This window comes from Bidens hawaiensis, unplaced genomic scaffold (genome assembly GCF_021521415.1).
Source record: "Bidens hawaiensis isolate Kalapana, Puna unplaced genomic scaffold, B.hawaiensis_p1.1 tig00040712_1, whole genome shotgun sequence".
NCBI lineage: Eukaryota > Viridiplantae > Streptophyta > Magnoliopsida > Asterales > Asteraceae > Bidens > Bidens hawaiensis.
The window spans coordinates 1,356-17,275 of NW_027497205.1; the positions used below are offsets into that span (position 1 = coordinate 1,356).

Consider the following 15,920-nt stretch of genomic DNA (forward strand, 5'->3'; position numbering starts at 1 on the left):
CCCTAATCTCCGTTCACCCGTACCACCTGCAACCTACAACCGGTTACCATCTCTGTGTTCACCACTGCGAACGGCGGAGACGGGGTGGTGGTTGCAGACTTGGAGACGAGGTGGCGGTTGCAGACTTGGAGACGAGGTGGAGGCCGGAGACGGGGTGGTGGCCGGAGACGAGGTGGTGACATGCTATGAGGAGGCTGCTGAGAAATGGATTTCTCTTTGTTTTAAAGAGAAATGGAATTCTCTAGTTTTAGAGAAATAGAAAGAGAAATAGAAATGAAAAGTGGAAAACAAACAAAAGAAATATTTTTAATTCCATTTCTCCCCAATCAAATCCCTCTACCAAACACCCCCTTAATATATTCCTGAGACCCGTCATTGAAAATGTGTCATGACTCTCTAAACAGTAAAGACGAACACATCATTTTTATACTTGGGAAACGTACGATGACGTTTAATTTATTCTATTTAAAAACTGCACGTCTCCTGAGATGCTCTAATCCAGTTCATTTCCATTCCAATTTGGTCATTGATATCACCGTACAAATAAGAATTAATCGTCGTTTCTTTCGTACAATGTTTACTTTTCTTTGTTGTTTTCTTTTGTTTTGTAAGACCACTTATAATGCGAATCTTAGGACGTCAAGTGGCATGCCATAGATGAGAAGACCACGAATGCCTATTTTGTGGGCCTGTCCATGACCCCTTTTGTTGTAGTGTTCGTGGGATGAACGAGGTCAAGGACGAGTCACGTGTTACAATCTTGGTGAAGAATATTGGTGCGATCTTTGTCCTATGAGAAACCTAAAAACTTCGGAGACAACTAAAATTTCTTGTTCATGTACAATGTTTCCTCTAGCAATGTGTATATATACGTGAAGCTATCCCAAGTATGCAATTGTCCTCTCTTCCTGATTCTATGGCCACCTTCAAATTTCTTTTAGTAATACTGGCAATGCTTGCGGTACAACTCTCCGAAGCCACCCGCCCATTCTCTTCTAATATTGATTTACCAATCTTCAATGGTACAAAATGGCTGTTCTGGTAGCTGGCTCGAGCAATTACTTCAACTATCGCCATCAGGCTCGTATTCCATCAACCATTGTTTACTAGAGTGGATATCTTCTCAGAAAAACTAAGATATATTAATTGTACTTATTTCAGGCGGATGTTTGTCATGCGTATCAAATACTAAAAAGAGGTGGGTTGAAAGACGAGAATATAATCGTGTTCATGTATGATGACATTGGCAATAATAAATATAATCCGAGGCCTGGAGTCATAATCAATAGTCCCAATGGCTCGGATGTTTACGCTGGTGTGCCAAAGGTGTATGAACTTTTGATTTTTTTTGCTAAATTTGATCGACTAACCATAGCTTGCTTATTAAATAAAAATTAACTTGAGATTTATTGTCATAGAGGTGTAAAATAGCTAGCCGAGTCGTTTGTGAGCTGTTTAAGACTGGTTTGCTAAAATCAAGTTCAAGTTTAGCTTAAAAGATCTCAAGCCCGAACTTCATATATCGAACTCGAGCCTGAACTTCACAAATCGAGCTCGAGGCTAAACTTCATATATCAGGCTCTAGCCAGCTCGAGGATCTAAACAATGTTTTTATTCATGTAAATTTAATTTAATTAATATACTACGTATATATTTATATAACATAATTATAATATATATAAAGTTATGATAAAAGTTATGTACTATAACACACACACACATTGAATACTTATAATGATCACTGAAATAAAATAACTAATATACGAGTCAAGTCTACTAAGGCTTGGAAAGATGTTCACAACCCGAGTAGCTTTAGCTAGCGTAGACAAGCCGAGCTTGAGTTCAAGCCGGCTTGTTTACACTGTAATTGTCCTTTTATACTCACCTATCGATCAATGTATAAATCCAAAAATTGTGTACCTCGTGAATATGTTGTGTTAGGATTACACCGGTGAAAATGTGACCGCTGCCAATTTCTATGCTGTGCTTCTTGGCAACGCCTCAGCACTAACAGGTGGAAGTGGAAGAGTTGTTGCTAGCAGCCCTCTTGATAAAATCTTTGTTTACTACACAGACCATGGAGGCCCTGGAATTCTAGGTATTCTGTTACCTCGTGCTTAATTTATTGTAAAACATTGAAGTGATATATATGTTGTTTCTAACATAACTATATTGTTAAGGGATGCCAAACATGCCTTTTATTTATGCTAATGATTTGAACCAAGTTTTGGAAACAAAGCATGCAATGGGTACATATAGCGAGATGGTAAGCTACATTTTTCCTATAGATTTATAAACGATTGCTGTTCATGGTCGTCCGAGATATTATGCTTGTAATATTCACTTTTCTGACAGTGAAATATTAAAAACGCAGGTTATATACGTAGAAGCATGCGAAAGTGGAAGCATTTTCGAAGGTCTTATACCCGAAAATCTAAACATATATGTGACAACCGCATCGAATGCAAATGAGAGTAGTTATGGAACTTATTGTCCCGGTATGACCCCTCCCCCACCTCAAGAGTATAAGACTTGCTTAGGTGACTTATATAGCGTGTCATGGATGGAAGATAGGTATTTTGCTACATGTTATTAGTCATTGGTGACTGATATATGCTAATCCTCACTAAATATATAATGTGGCTTTCTTCTAATAGCGACCTGAAAGATTTGGCGACTGAAACATTGGAAGAACAATACTTGACGGTTAGTATTAATTAGGGTCTTTCTTTGTTTGTTTAATCTCGATACCCTTTACACTACTAGAGAAAGGAGTATCACAAACGAAATTTTCCGTTAGTATTACTGAAGGATCCCTGACTTAAAAATTTGTACATCACATAAGTAAATTAAAGTAACTATTTGGTAATCCAACAGAAATACGCACCTAGGATGACTTTAGAACAACTTGTTAGGATCGAAGGCACCCGTTGAACACGAATTGCGGAATACACACGAACAACTGAACACTCGGACCACACACTCTCCCTCTCTGCCACTCAAGAACACAAGGTGAACACAAAGATTTAACGTGGTTCGGTCGCTACACTGCAACCTACGTCCACACATGGTAACTAGGAGATTTTATTACTTGTGGTGATGCAAGATTTACAAATACAAAGATATCTTATATAGAGATTGAGAAAAAACAAGAACCATGGAACATGCCGTAAACCATGGAATGAGGCTTGAATTTAGAGGAGTCACAAATGTGTTTGTTCTCTGCTGCCTACTTTCTGCCACAATCTTTGACAAACCTCAAAGTGGCTTCACACATAACACAACTATTCGGTAACATGTCAATAAAGTGGGTCGTCGGTGATCCCTTGGTAACATCATTCGTTAATCAGTCAAATTAGACTACCCACAAATAAAAATCTGACGGCCTTTTCTGTTGGTTACCATCATTAACGACTGATATGGCTATCGGTGATGCTTCCTTATTTCCACATGAAGTAAGATGTCAATACTATTCATGATACTTTTCAGTGACACAAACTCACACAAAATGGTTTTAGGTGAAAATGAGGACTCTAAACAACTACTCTTCTTATGGATCTCATGTGATGCAATATGGCACTCAACGTATAAGCAACGAGACTGTTTCCGTTTATCAAGGTTCTTGTCCTGTGAAGCTCAGTGCGAATTCTTTTCAATCTTTCGAATCCATGGGTGTTGTCGATCAAAGAGAAGCGGATCTTCATTCCATGTGGCATATGGTATGTACACATATACAAAAACTACTAAATAATTAGGTATTTACATCTACAATTTTCATCGCAAAGTGGTGATTTTTGTGACCGCTATTCAATATTAAAGTTGCGCAAGGGTCTAATTTAATTTAAAATCTACAGTACAAGAAATGGACCGGAGAACCACAAGAAAAGGAGGAATTACTGAAGAACATTAAGGAAATCACCGCACATAGGTCACATTTGGATAGTAGTGTTAACACCATAAAATTCCAGCTATTAGGAGACCAACAACATGGATTGCAAAGGGGTGGAGGCTGGCCCCTCGTGGACGATTGGGGATGTCTTAAATCTATGGTATACCAGCAGAAAAAAAAATGATTCAATTTACTCAGCTTCTTGTTTTGGTCATTTGTTAACATTTATAAATCTTTGATTGATTTAAGGTTCGGACGTTTGAGACAAATTGTGGATCATTAACCCAGTATGGCATGAAACATACTCGGAACATTTGCTAATGTGTGCAACAATGGTGTTAGCATGGAAGCCATGGATGAAGCTGCCAAGACAACATGTGGCTCGTATAACATGGGGCAATGGGATCCTACAATAGTTGGTTTTAGTGCCTGATCGATCACGGAACTAATACCGTGTAATATGATGAAATATTTATGTTTTCGTCTACAATAATGGTGACAATAAGTTGAACAATTGCCATATTAGATGGGCTTGTTGTAAATGTCATCCCATCTGTCTTTGTGTCTTTTGGTTGCACTATAAGTAACAAACAAGGCGCATGGATATGAAGTTTAAAAACTTTCTATCATCAATTTTCCGTTCTAGCAAATCATTTGTTGAGTTTCGGTAGTGGGGAAATTTTGGTTATAAGGAATATGGCATGCAACAAATTAATGTAGGGCATGTATGTCCGTGACTCCGATGTCTATATTTACAAGATAAATTAATGAACAAAAGAACATGTAGGGACATTAGACTAATATGTTGCGTATCGAGTTGGGATAGAAGAGAACAGAGAGAAACAAGAGATATTTGGGAGATTGAGGCTCGGTTCGTACTTTCATTCCACATATATCATATACCGAAACATTCACTTCCTTTTTATACATTTACAATAACAAGGAAATAAACCCACCACTAACCCACTGATCACAGTCTCACACTACTAAGATGATAATTCACTAATTAAGATACTCAAAGTTAATAAATAGGTAATAACTAAGTACTATAACCCGTAATCCATGATATGCACTTCTTTGATCTACATCATCCTCCTGCTTGAAAGATCATTGTCCAGAAGAAGAAATCAGAAGAGATTGCTGCTTGGCGAAGCTACACTGGAAAAACAAGATACGGTAAAACAACGAAACTAAGATTCGATGATATATATTTTGTCACTAGTACGGGCACAAGGTGTAGACACAAGAAGATATGTGAAAAACAATTCAATTTTTCTAAGGACATGTCTCAAATTTCTGAAGCAGTGGTACTTGCGTCATGAAACCATCTATATATATATATGGTATATAAAGTTGAATTTTAGAAGTCACATGGCCTCATGTGATGTCTGGTAACAAGGATTTATTCATCAACTTAGAAGATGGATTTGCAAGTGAAATACGAACAGGCTGGCGAAAATGGTTTACTATCTAGACATGGGATATGCATCATAAGGATCAACACTAGATATAGAAAGAATGTTTTAAATTAACACGAAAAAAATAGAATTTAAGGGTACAATGTTAAAATCGAAGGAAGTGTGTGATTTGATAAAAAATCATCACAAACATATCCCCACTGAAGATAATTTTACCAAATAATGTTAAGAAGAAGACATAGGTGAATAATCACCAAATCAGGAAAATCCAACAAGGCATAGAGAGTTGCAGATTTAGTTTTCTACTGAAGTCAATGACAAGGATTTAGAAGTTAATGAACATGTCCAGAAACATGTGAAACTTTAGTTTGAACGTTCGGAGATATTAAATAAAGTTGATAAATCAACATATTTGAAGAAAAAAAAAATTGATGAAGGGACTTCCAAGATGGTTGGATTTATAGATTGAATGGATAACAACTACATATATCAGAAGAAGTCACAATAAAAAATGGCATGTTATGTACACATCACTCATCTATTTGCTCCATTGATTATTGTTTTTGAGTTTTTTAAACGAACTACAAGAAATGGAAAACATAGCAACATATCATAATGACATTTAGAATTTCTTCAATCAAGCACTTAAATTAATGTTCTGTATAGAATTCCGTAAATAAAAATGATGGACCTCTGCTTCCGGTGAAAAGTGGACGGTAAGTTTGTAACATGAAACACGGTTTAAATGTTAATCACTAGGGACATAAGATATAATTGAAAACAATCTGCAACAAGATTAAGGTTGCTTTATGTGAAGTATTTGGACATTCTGGATCCGTGTCATGGGGTCTTGAGAAACAAAGAGTTGGTGTTCATTCAAGATGATGTTAAAGATGTTAAGGAGGAGAGTTGTTGAAAGAAAAGAAAGTTGTGCAATTCTAGTGAACGGTACTTATACTTTGTATTTATTATTATGTGATTAGATCTTTAATGTGCCATAATATATTTAGGTAGTTCCGTTGATTATTAGCCGATTTGTTAGTGGAAACCGAACGAAGGGTTGTGTCCCTTGGTGCCGGTTCACAAAATATATACAACTATAACTTTTGACAATTTGATATAGGACCTTTAATATATAAATATATAGGGTTTGAATGAAATACAAATAAAATTAACATGCTAATTGTGAGAATCAAGTAGAGTTTTATGCAATTACATCATAGAAATAATTACATAATTACTTTATGATGTAATCACATAATTACTCTACTAAATTTTCACAATTAGCACGTTAATTTCATTTGCATGTTAACTTTCCCCTAAATATATAAATGACTAGTATGTATCTCATCTTTTCAATTTCCCCATACATAAAAAAAAAACTTCAGGCATAACACATCTTTTTGCACACAAACACATTTATATGTACGACAAATCATACATACAATCTTTCAACAATTACAATGAACAATACTTTGGAATAGTTTGGATCTAACATACACCAACTGTATTAGCCTTTGGTTGGATCGGAGAGTATGAGTTTGTGCAAGGGAATAGTGGAAGGTCAACTACATGAGCCACAATAGTTGTCACTGGTCGGATTAACAAGACTGTTTTCAGGGACCGACCTAGTTCTTTATAATTAGGGGTAGCCTCTATTACCCTTCAACTTTCGTCGGTGGTGTAAAAAATTTTTTTTTGGTAGGTTTTCGTATTTCGTTACCCCTGAAAATATATTACATTACCCCTATTTTTTTAAAGCTCAACCAATTTAAAAGTTTAACACAAGTAAAAGTTTAAAGCCCAAACAAATTGAATTCCCTTAGCCATTTTAAAAAATTATATGCGTTGTTTGGTATTGGAAACTAGCTGGACATCAAACAACGTTGCACTAGACACCACCACTCGACATCATTTTGAGGTTGAAATTTTTAACATGGTTTTAGATATGCAAATTCAAGAACTTGAAAATAGATTCAGTGAGGTCTTAATTAGGTTGTTAGAAAATATGACTGGCTTAAATCCTTACGATTCAATTTCTAAGTTTGATATATCTAAGATAGTGACATTTTATGAGATGCATCCGAATGATTTTAGTAAAGAAAGATGGTGTATGTTGGGTGATGATCTTACGACGTTTTATCACACTTTAAAGAAATATGACATATTTGCAAAATTGAGTGTAATGTGTGACCTTGCTCCTGTAATGGTGGAAACCGAAAAACACGCCACTTTTTCTTAGGTTTATCAAATATTGAAGCTAGCGTTGATTATACTAGTTACAACCGTAACCGTTGAAATATGTTTTTTTTTTCTAAAATGAAGCTTATCAAGACGGATTTGTGCAACCGAATGGGTGACGAGTATTTGAACAATGCTTTAATTTGTGCTTTTGAAAAAGAAAAAGTTTGATAAAGTAAATATATAGGATCTATTGACTCGATTTCAAGCTTTCAAAAATCGAATAGGATAAATTTGCTCCCCGTGTGTTTAGAATTTTTTATTTTTGTGTTTCTATTTTACATCAAGGCCAGCTATGAGGCAGGGCTCGGTGGTCGACCGACGCTAGCCCAACACCCTGATAGGCTTGAATTTTTTTTTTTAAATTATATATATTTTTTTGAAAAAAATATGTTTTTTTAATGTTTAACCCAATTACTCAGTTAATTTAAGGCCCCATTCTTTTCGCCTTCGACATAAAATTTTTTCACGGTTCTCGGAGACGACCCTTACTTACATTGTGTGAAATATGTTAAATAAAATTTGAAATGTTACCCCTGAAATTGATATCTAGATTCGTCACTACCTTTTCTTCTGAAAAAGTTTCAGTAAAACCGGTCACCATTGTCGCTAACGTACTCTACTCTGCCACCCAAACATGAACTCACCAATCCAACCTAAGACCATTGTGGTCAGTGCACTCAACTCACCCTGATCAGGCGCACCAACTGGACCTTGTAGTTAAACAATGAAGAACCAATAATATGTTATGGGAAACGTGGGGTGTTCACCGTGGCATTTTGCTAGAATTTTTCTGAAAGTCAAGTGAAGAACCGAGTGACAGTCACGAAGGCACTTCGTCGAGTCTTCTGATTTCTCCTTGATCAAGGAGCATTCAAGCGAGAGGATTGATACATGCCAAGGGAGGTACGGGTCATAATGACTAATTTTCTAGTTTATTCATTTGAGTATCTTAGTTGGCAATTCAAGGGTTAGTGGTGGTTTTTCTTTTTCATGGCTAGTTAATTACTTATATGTGATTCTTTATCCCACTTATTTTTCTCAAAATTACAATGATATATGGGTATAGAAGTTGCAAATTTTCATGTTAAAAATGACAATGTGTGTGGTGTTGCCCGCCACAAAATGTTTTACAATATCCTTCAATATATTAGGTTACGTTCTTAATGTGTTTTGACACATTTACACTATGGTAGGTTTCTTTAAAAAACAAATATAATATATATTATCACGTAGTAGCTTATGATATAATTACAATGTTCAAAGAAAAGTCAAATTTACTTTGTTTTTATTCGTTTAATTTAAATGTGAAGTAGAATGAATAAATCTTTAGAAAGTCAAAACCCAAAATATATTTGTGAAAAAGACATCCAAATATTTTTATTCACTTAGGAACGAAAAATGGTTAAGTTACCCCTAAATAACATCTTAGCATGCGGAATCTATCGTTGTTTACTGCTAAATAACAAGACATTACTTTCCAAAAGGTTTCGGGAGTGAAACTTATTACAAATGTGGGTTTTAAAATAACCTCGATTCAGGCAAACCTCTTGATAGCTGAATCTTCAATTCTATGGATGAGGTAAAATATGCAATTTGATTGTGTGATTCTATAAAATATGCAATTTTCTATGGATGAGGTAAAATATGCAATTTGATTGGGTTCTTTTTTAGCTTCATTAAAAGGTATTGGGAGAAGTTAAAAATAGAGATGTTTGAATTTGTTATTAAATTATATAATATATTGTTCCCGGTTTAATTGTCCATGATGTTGAAACAAGATCTGGGCCGTTTAAACTCTGGAAAATGCTTCTCAACCTCCACTCCCTTTCCCCACGTCGCCCTCCATCATCGGAGCAGTTTAGCATCATTATTTTTTTTTACAGTTTGTTTTATATTGATTTAACCTTATTTATTGTTTCAGTCTTCAGGGTCTGATTTCTTTTGAAGTGATCCTCACCGTTTAAAGTCACTTGCACCCTGCAGATTCGGATTCCTCCCCACGTCGTCTGCAAACTCAACTGGCATTCTTCTCAACCTACTTATGATTTCTATTCATTGCGTATCTTTCATATTCTCACCATCCAGGGGGCTCGCTTGGTTTCTAATTCCACTTTAATTAATTACGTATGCCGTGAGTTTCTTCACCCATATTTTGTCATGTTTATATGTTTAAGCTTGAAAATTATTGCTGCTTATTGAATTTTAATACATATCTATTTCCATCCAAGTATTTTATAGGTTATTGCTGAACAACCTAAATAGCTCACATTGTACAGTGAATGGTTGATTGACTAAACATGGCTTATGGGTGACAATTGATCATCATTAATGCAATTTGTTGGTGCAAGTGAAAAAGTATTCCAAATGATGGATACTCACTCACCAGTTCACTTCCACAGGCAAGGAATCTTTTTAATTCATCAAAAGCACGTACTGTTTAATATTTTAACTAATTGGCCATGTTGAATCGCAACAGGGTCAAAATTGCCAAATCTGAAGGGTCTTTTTGAGTTTGTTAATGTATCATTTAGCTATACAACAAGGGAGACACTTGTAATGTGTTCTTATATATATCTAACTGGGACAAGACTGTATAATGCAGACTATTGAAATGCAAAGAAAAACTACACATTTCAACAGGTACATGTATTCTAGCTGCCTAATTTGTTTTATAAAACAACTACTTCAATCAAGTATTAAATATTTTTTGATAATTTTCGTCTTAGTGGTGGCGGGAAAGCACAATTGCGAATCTTCAACTTCGTCTGTATGAACCAACAAGTGGCCAGATAACCTTTTCTTCCTAATATAATGGCGAATTTTAACAGACCAGTCAGGTTGGGTAACGGATCAAACAGGACGATGCGTATTGACCCACAATTATTTTGTCTTAAAAAAAACTTTATTACAAAACAATATTTTGTTTAAATACGATTACACTGATGTAATATAGTTACTTGTGCAGTTTTTAATTGACCGTTCTTCTCTAAAAGCTTTGGAAATCTAATGGCTTAGAGAAAGAACTAAATATGTTGGACAGGCCAAGATTAAAAAGAAACGGACTTTGGTATGTTTTTATGACCATATTGTCCCATTGTTGATTACGTGTGTGTATATATATATATATATATATATATATATATAACAAGATCCTAGGTTTTTAGGGTGGATGTGAAATCAAACATATATAACATATGGATGTACATGACTTTATTATCTCACTAATGCCCTATAACTTTGATATGATAATTTACTTAGTGAAGGACAAGAGTTGCAATCGCCCATCTGATTTTGCGACACGCATGTAGGTGTAAATTAAAACGTGGACGCAATTACAGGACCTAGCGATCACTCTTGTATTGTTAGCTGGCATGGCAGCTTGCTAAATGGCAACAGGTAATAATATATTTATATATCTTTAAGTTACTTAATCTCAGAATGTCAATGATCTTAAACAACACGAGATCTGATCTGAATATACATGACGCCAATTGGGTCTGTTTTATGTTGTTAAAGCCACTGATTTTAAATTTGTTAAATGCCGGTTATTTAATAAGTTTTAAGTTTTATAGGGTGGTATTTACAGTACCGGTATCAATACAAGACATTGTTATGTCTAACAAGATGGTATATCTAAGTTATTTTATTTTCTTTTAAAAATTATAGTTAACATATAAGTTTTCATTTACTTTAAATGTTGTAATTTAGGTGGAAGAATACAATGAATTGCATGTGAAATAGTGAAGCCTCACAAGGTGATCATGAAAGTAGAATCAACATGGAATACAAAAGAACATATGAATATGAAATATCTGTTGAAGATGTTGAAAAATATCTGAAGAATTTGGTCTCACACTTATTATAGACTATATGAATTTACCTAGACAATTACATGAATGGCTTTCATTACTTAGTGTTTCTTTTAATTACAAGTTAAATGAGTTGTACTTTCATGTTAATCATATACTATTTTCGTTTAGAAACCAAAGAAAGTTGTTGTTTTTTTGTTTTTTTTATGATAATGACATTAGACTACCCGTCCACCGGACGGGTATAAAACTAGTTCTCTGGGACGTGAATGCTTCCATTAGGGCTAAATTAGTCTTTCATTACTTTAATCTCCAATACTTCTAATCCTTTGCTTATAAATGGTTATAGACCGATTAACCTGACTAATATTCAATATAAGATTTTAGTTAAGATTTTGGCATTACGGTTGGCTAAAGTCATTGATGATGTTATCAGTAAAGAATAATCGGCCTTCAACAAGGGCCGTCAAATTCTAGACGGAGTACTCCACGAACGAAGTGGTGAAGTTTTACAAAAAGAAGAATAAAAATTTAATTATAGTCAAAATTGATTTTGAGAAGGCGTATAACTCGTTGAGCAGGGAATATTTGACTCAAGTTATGGTTTTTATGGGTTTAAGTGGGACGTAGATTAACTAGATTCATTCATGTTTATCTTCGGCTAGATTTTCTGTTCTGGTGAACGGAAGTCCCACGTCTAAATTCAAGGTGGGGCGAGGTTTGAGACAATGAGACCCTATGTCACCTTATCTTTTCATCATTGCCATGAAGGGTTTACATGTGGCTATAGAAAACCTTATGTTTGCCAGTCTTTACAAAGAGGTAAGTTTAGGAACTGAAGGATTGTGTCTTTCCCATTTATTTTATGTAGACGATGCCATTTTTCTCAGGGAATGGTCTTATGATAATATCTGAGTTTTGATTCAAATGCTTAATTGCTTTATTTAGCAAATGGGCTAAATTTAAATCTACATAAGTCGAATTATTATGGGATCAAAGTAGTTGAAGAAGTCACATCTTGTGCTCAGATTACCGGGTGCAAGTCAGATAAATTGATCCCCTTCGTTTATTTGGGGCTTTCAGTGGGAAGTAATATGAATAAGGCTCAAAGTTGGTAGAAGATAGTAGATAAATGCAGAGTTAGACTATCGAGCTAGAGAGCTTATTTGCTTTCTATTGGTGGCATGTACACTCTTATAAATTTGGTTATGGAAAGTTTGGGGATTTATTATATGTCCCTCTTTCTTTTGCCTGATAATGTGGCTCGAGGACTTGAATCAACCCGTTCTAATTATTTTTTGGCTTGGGTGAGTGGGCGAAAAAAATTCCGTGGGTCAAATGGGATACGGTTTTTGCGGATAAACAAAAAGGGGTATAAAAATGGGTAGCCTCAAAGGCATCAATCTAGCGCTTCTTCAAAAATGGAGATGGCATTTCGTTAATCGGCCTAATGATCTTTAGGTTAAAGTGATAAAGTGTTTCATGGCTATATGGGAGGAGTTATTGACGGGACTGAGAATGGGCCGGGTAATGGAGTTTGGTACCGCATTGTTAAGTCTAGTAGAATCCTTCATAAAAGACATTATTACTTGGAACACTCTTAAAAAAAGATGGGGAACGGGAAGGGTACTAGATTTTGGAAGGATTTATGGTTAAGTGATTCTCCGTTTTGTTCTAATTATAGTAGATTGTATCACTTAGAAACAGATAAGAGATGTTCCATTCCTCTAAATGTGGAATGGTCGGTTGGAGATGGTCTTGGCATAGACCAATTAGGGGAGGTGTGGAAAAGAATCAATTTGATCTTTTATTGGCGGAGATTTCTCAGATCGATTTCATTAACTATCTGAATTCGTGGTTTTGAGATTTTGATGTAGATAACAAGTTTTCAGTTTAACTATTAGGAAGCATACTACGTCTAGGACATTACCTGATTGGTGCTCCATTACGCGATGGAATAGATTGGTTCCCATAAAAGCAAACATTTTGGGTTGGCACATTTATTATAATCGGATGTCTTTACGAACCAATTTATTAAATAAGGTTATAGATATCCCTTCGGTTCTTTGTCCTTTTTTTTCTTAACTCGGAGGGGTATTCAGATCATGTTTTTGGTGCATGTGGGGTAGTTGTAAGGCCCTGTTTTTTATATTAGTCTTTGTATTTGTTTGAACTATTCATGATGTATTTTATTAGTTTGTTGGTGTATTTATTGCATGTTTGGGCCAAAGACCATTTATCTAGAGCCTATTGGGCCAATCTAATGAAGCCCAGTATGGCATGCATTCACCTATATAAGGTGAAACATGCATATACTACACACAACCCTTTTGAAAATAATCTTATCCACATCTCACCAATTCTCTCCTTACTCCTTTCTTTTCATTTCCGGTAATAACAACACCAACAAGATCCGAGATCTCGATTGCTTATTAGTGATTTCCGCTAGCTAGTAAGTGAGATTGATTCAAGAACTTTGTTGTTTGATCCATTATCAGGACCTACAGTAGCGACTAGAATATGGAAAGCCATATGTAAGTGGCTTGATTTGCCTTCGATACAAGACTTTTATGTTTTGGGTATCTAGATATGGCTCGACACGCTTTCAGTTACTAGTAAGAAGCGAAAATTAATTCATGGTATTATTCTTTACGCGTGGTGGATCATCTGGCGGCAGTGATGGATTCATCTTGGGCGTACTGGGTTAGTCACCCACTCAAGATTCAAAGTTTTAGTGATATTTACATTAAATACTTTGTTCCCCTTTCTATTTCTAATTTTTCCCACTAACTAATTTTTCCCATTATATGTTTTGAAAACTCCTTAAAAGACTACCAAATCTTAAAATATTGTCTTGATTATTATCTTTATATTTTAATAAGATTGTAAAAAATGAAATTATTCGAGATAAATTCGAATAGAAACAATGTGCAACTAGAAATGAAAATTTATGAGTTAGATAATTTTTATCAATTATATAGATAGACCATTTGATAAACAAAACTTACATTTAGATTTATTTTATGTTATTGTGGTTGGCAACTTTGCTAGATACTCTCTGCGGAGTTGCAAATTTTTGCTATAATTTAATGTAATTTGTTGACCCGGTTCGTTTGACTTGACTCATTGTGATATGACCATTTTTCCCCACTGACAAAATGTTCTGGATCTGCCACTGGCGGGCTCGGAATGAAGTTGTTTTTCAAACGAAAGTTAGCTTGAAAAAATCTCATTTTCGACTCTCTTCAGATTTACTTTTTTTCATGGATTACAAATAGAGATAGTAAAAGCATTATTAGTTGGACCGATCGAGTGGCTTAAAAATCCTCTTATTGCAATGTAACTGTTTTGTTTTTGTTGCTAGCTTTTGCTGGTTTTGGTTCGATAAAAGTTGTTTAAAAAAATAAAATAAAATAAAATAAATTACCTTCCTTAGTCTGATAATTGTCCATCATCATCTAAATTGAAGATGACTATGCTTATGTTGCTTGCTACGTACTCGAGTGAAGTAAGTCGGGTTATACACTTATACATAGTGTAAATTATGAACCTGCACCTGGATGGGATCTCCAGTTTCTTAATTATCTTGTATCTCTATGTGTTGTTTGTTTGTTTTTCTTAATTTAATAAACTGAAAATTAGGTTAGCATTAGTTTAACTCAAACCAATAAAATCTTCATGTTTTAATTTCTACAATCAAATAAAACGTCTAATACTGACCACATACTTATTATGATCCCGAGATCTTACTATTACACTAACTATTTAGGTTAATTAGGTTTTTAAATGACTACTTGACGACAGTCAATGCATACACCAATATATAATCAACAACACGTGTACTTAATATGAATACTACCACTAAAGTTGTTTAATAGCACATACAATGTAATAATCAAATGTATACACTGCGCTGTTAATGTTTCAATATTATGAAAATACCACCACATAAATTTCTATATGACATAGTACATATAATCACTAGTGCATACAATATATTATGATACTTCCACTTTTTTGCTTTTATATGCTTTTGAATTACGGTATGTTTTTCACGTGACGAATTCTCAAGGAGGCATGTGTCATGTGTGTGAACCTGTAGGGTATTATCTACCAGCTCTTTATCCCTTGAGATCAAAAGAATGAAAGGCATTTTACAGCTTGGCCAATTAGCAACAAACATATGTTATAATTGTTGCTTTCTTTTTAAATTAAGTTCTTTGGGTTGGGTGGCAGTTGATGGGATTTACATACTTTATACTCTTCCAAGTGTAACCTGTTAATTTGTTCACAACAAAAGAAATTGTGTGAAAGGTTTATTCATGACTTGTTAGCGTGTGGGGCATTTTGGGTAAGTACAAGAGAGAAAGGAATGGGTACTGAAGCTGATGTAAGTGTGTGCCCCATGATAAAATTCCTTTCACATTCTATTCACATATCACAAATCAACACTGAATTTCAACGACATTATGATTATTATTATTCTAATGTTTTTGAGGCCCATCAATAAAATTGCAATAATCTGCTGTTGATTATAATTTATATCGTGAAATGTATTAC

The 15,920-nt window shown here is 34.7% G+C and overlaps 1 long non-coding RNA gene and 1 pseudogene across 2 annotated transcripts; both read left to right on the forward strand.

Moving 5' to 3' along the window:
* Nucleotides 1–1,166: 1,166 nt before the first annotated feature.
* On the forward strand, nucleotides 1,167–4,322 carry LOC143592365 (vacuolar-processing enzyme beta-isozyme-like; annotated as a pseudogene). Its single transcript, XR_013145910.1, has 8 exons — nucleotides 1,167–1,326; nucleotides 1,942–2,098; nucleotides 2,181–2,266; nucleotides 2,375–2,574; nucleotides 2,658–2,706; nucleotides 3,519–3,719; nucleotides 3,855–4,049; nucleotides 4,139–4,322. The product of XR_013145910.1 is annotated as a vacuolar-processing enzyme beta-isozyme-like (transcript).
* A 5,224-nt stretch (nucleotides 4,323–9,546) lies between these two features.
* LOC143592366 (uncharacterized) lies at nucleotides 9,547–11,485 on the forward strand. Its single transcript, XR_013145911.1, has 3 exons — nucleotides 9,547–10,618; nucleotides 10,860–10,947; nucleotides 11,260–11,485. It is a non-coding gene; the product is annotated as an uncharacterized LOC143592366 (long non-coding RNA).
* Nucleotides 11,486–15,920: the final 4,435 nt, after the last annotated feature.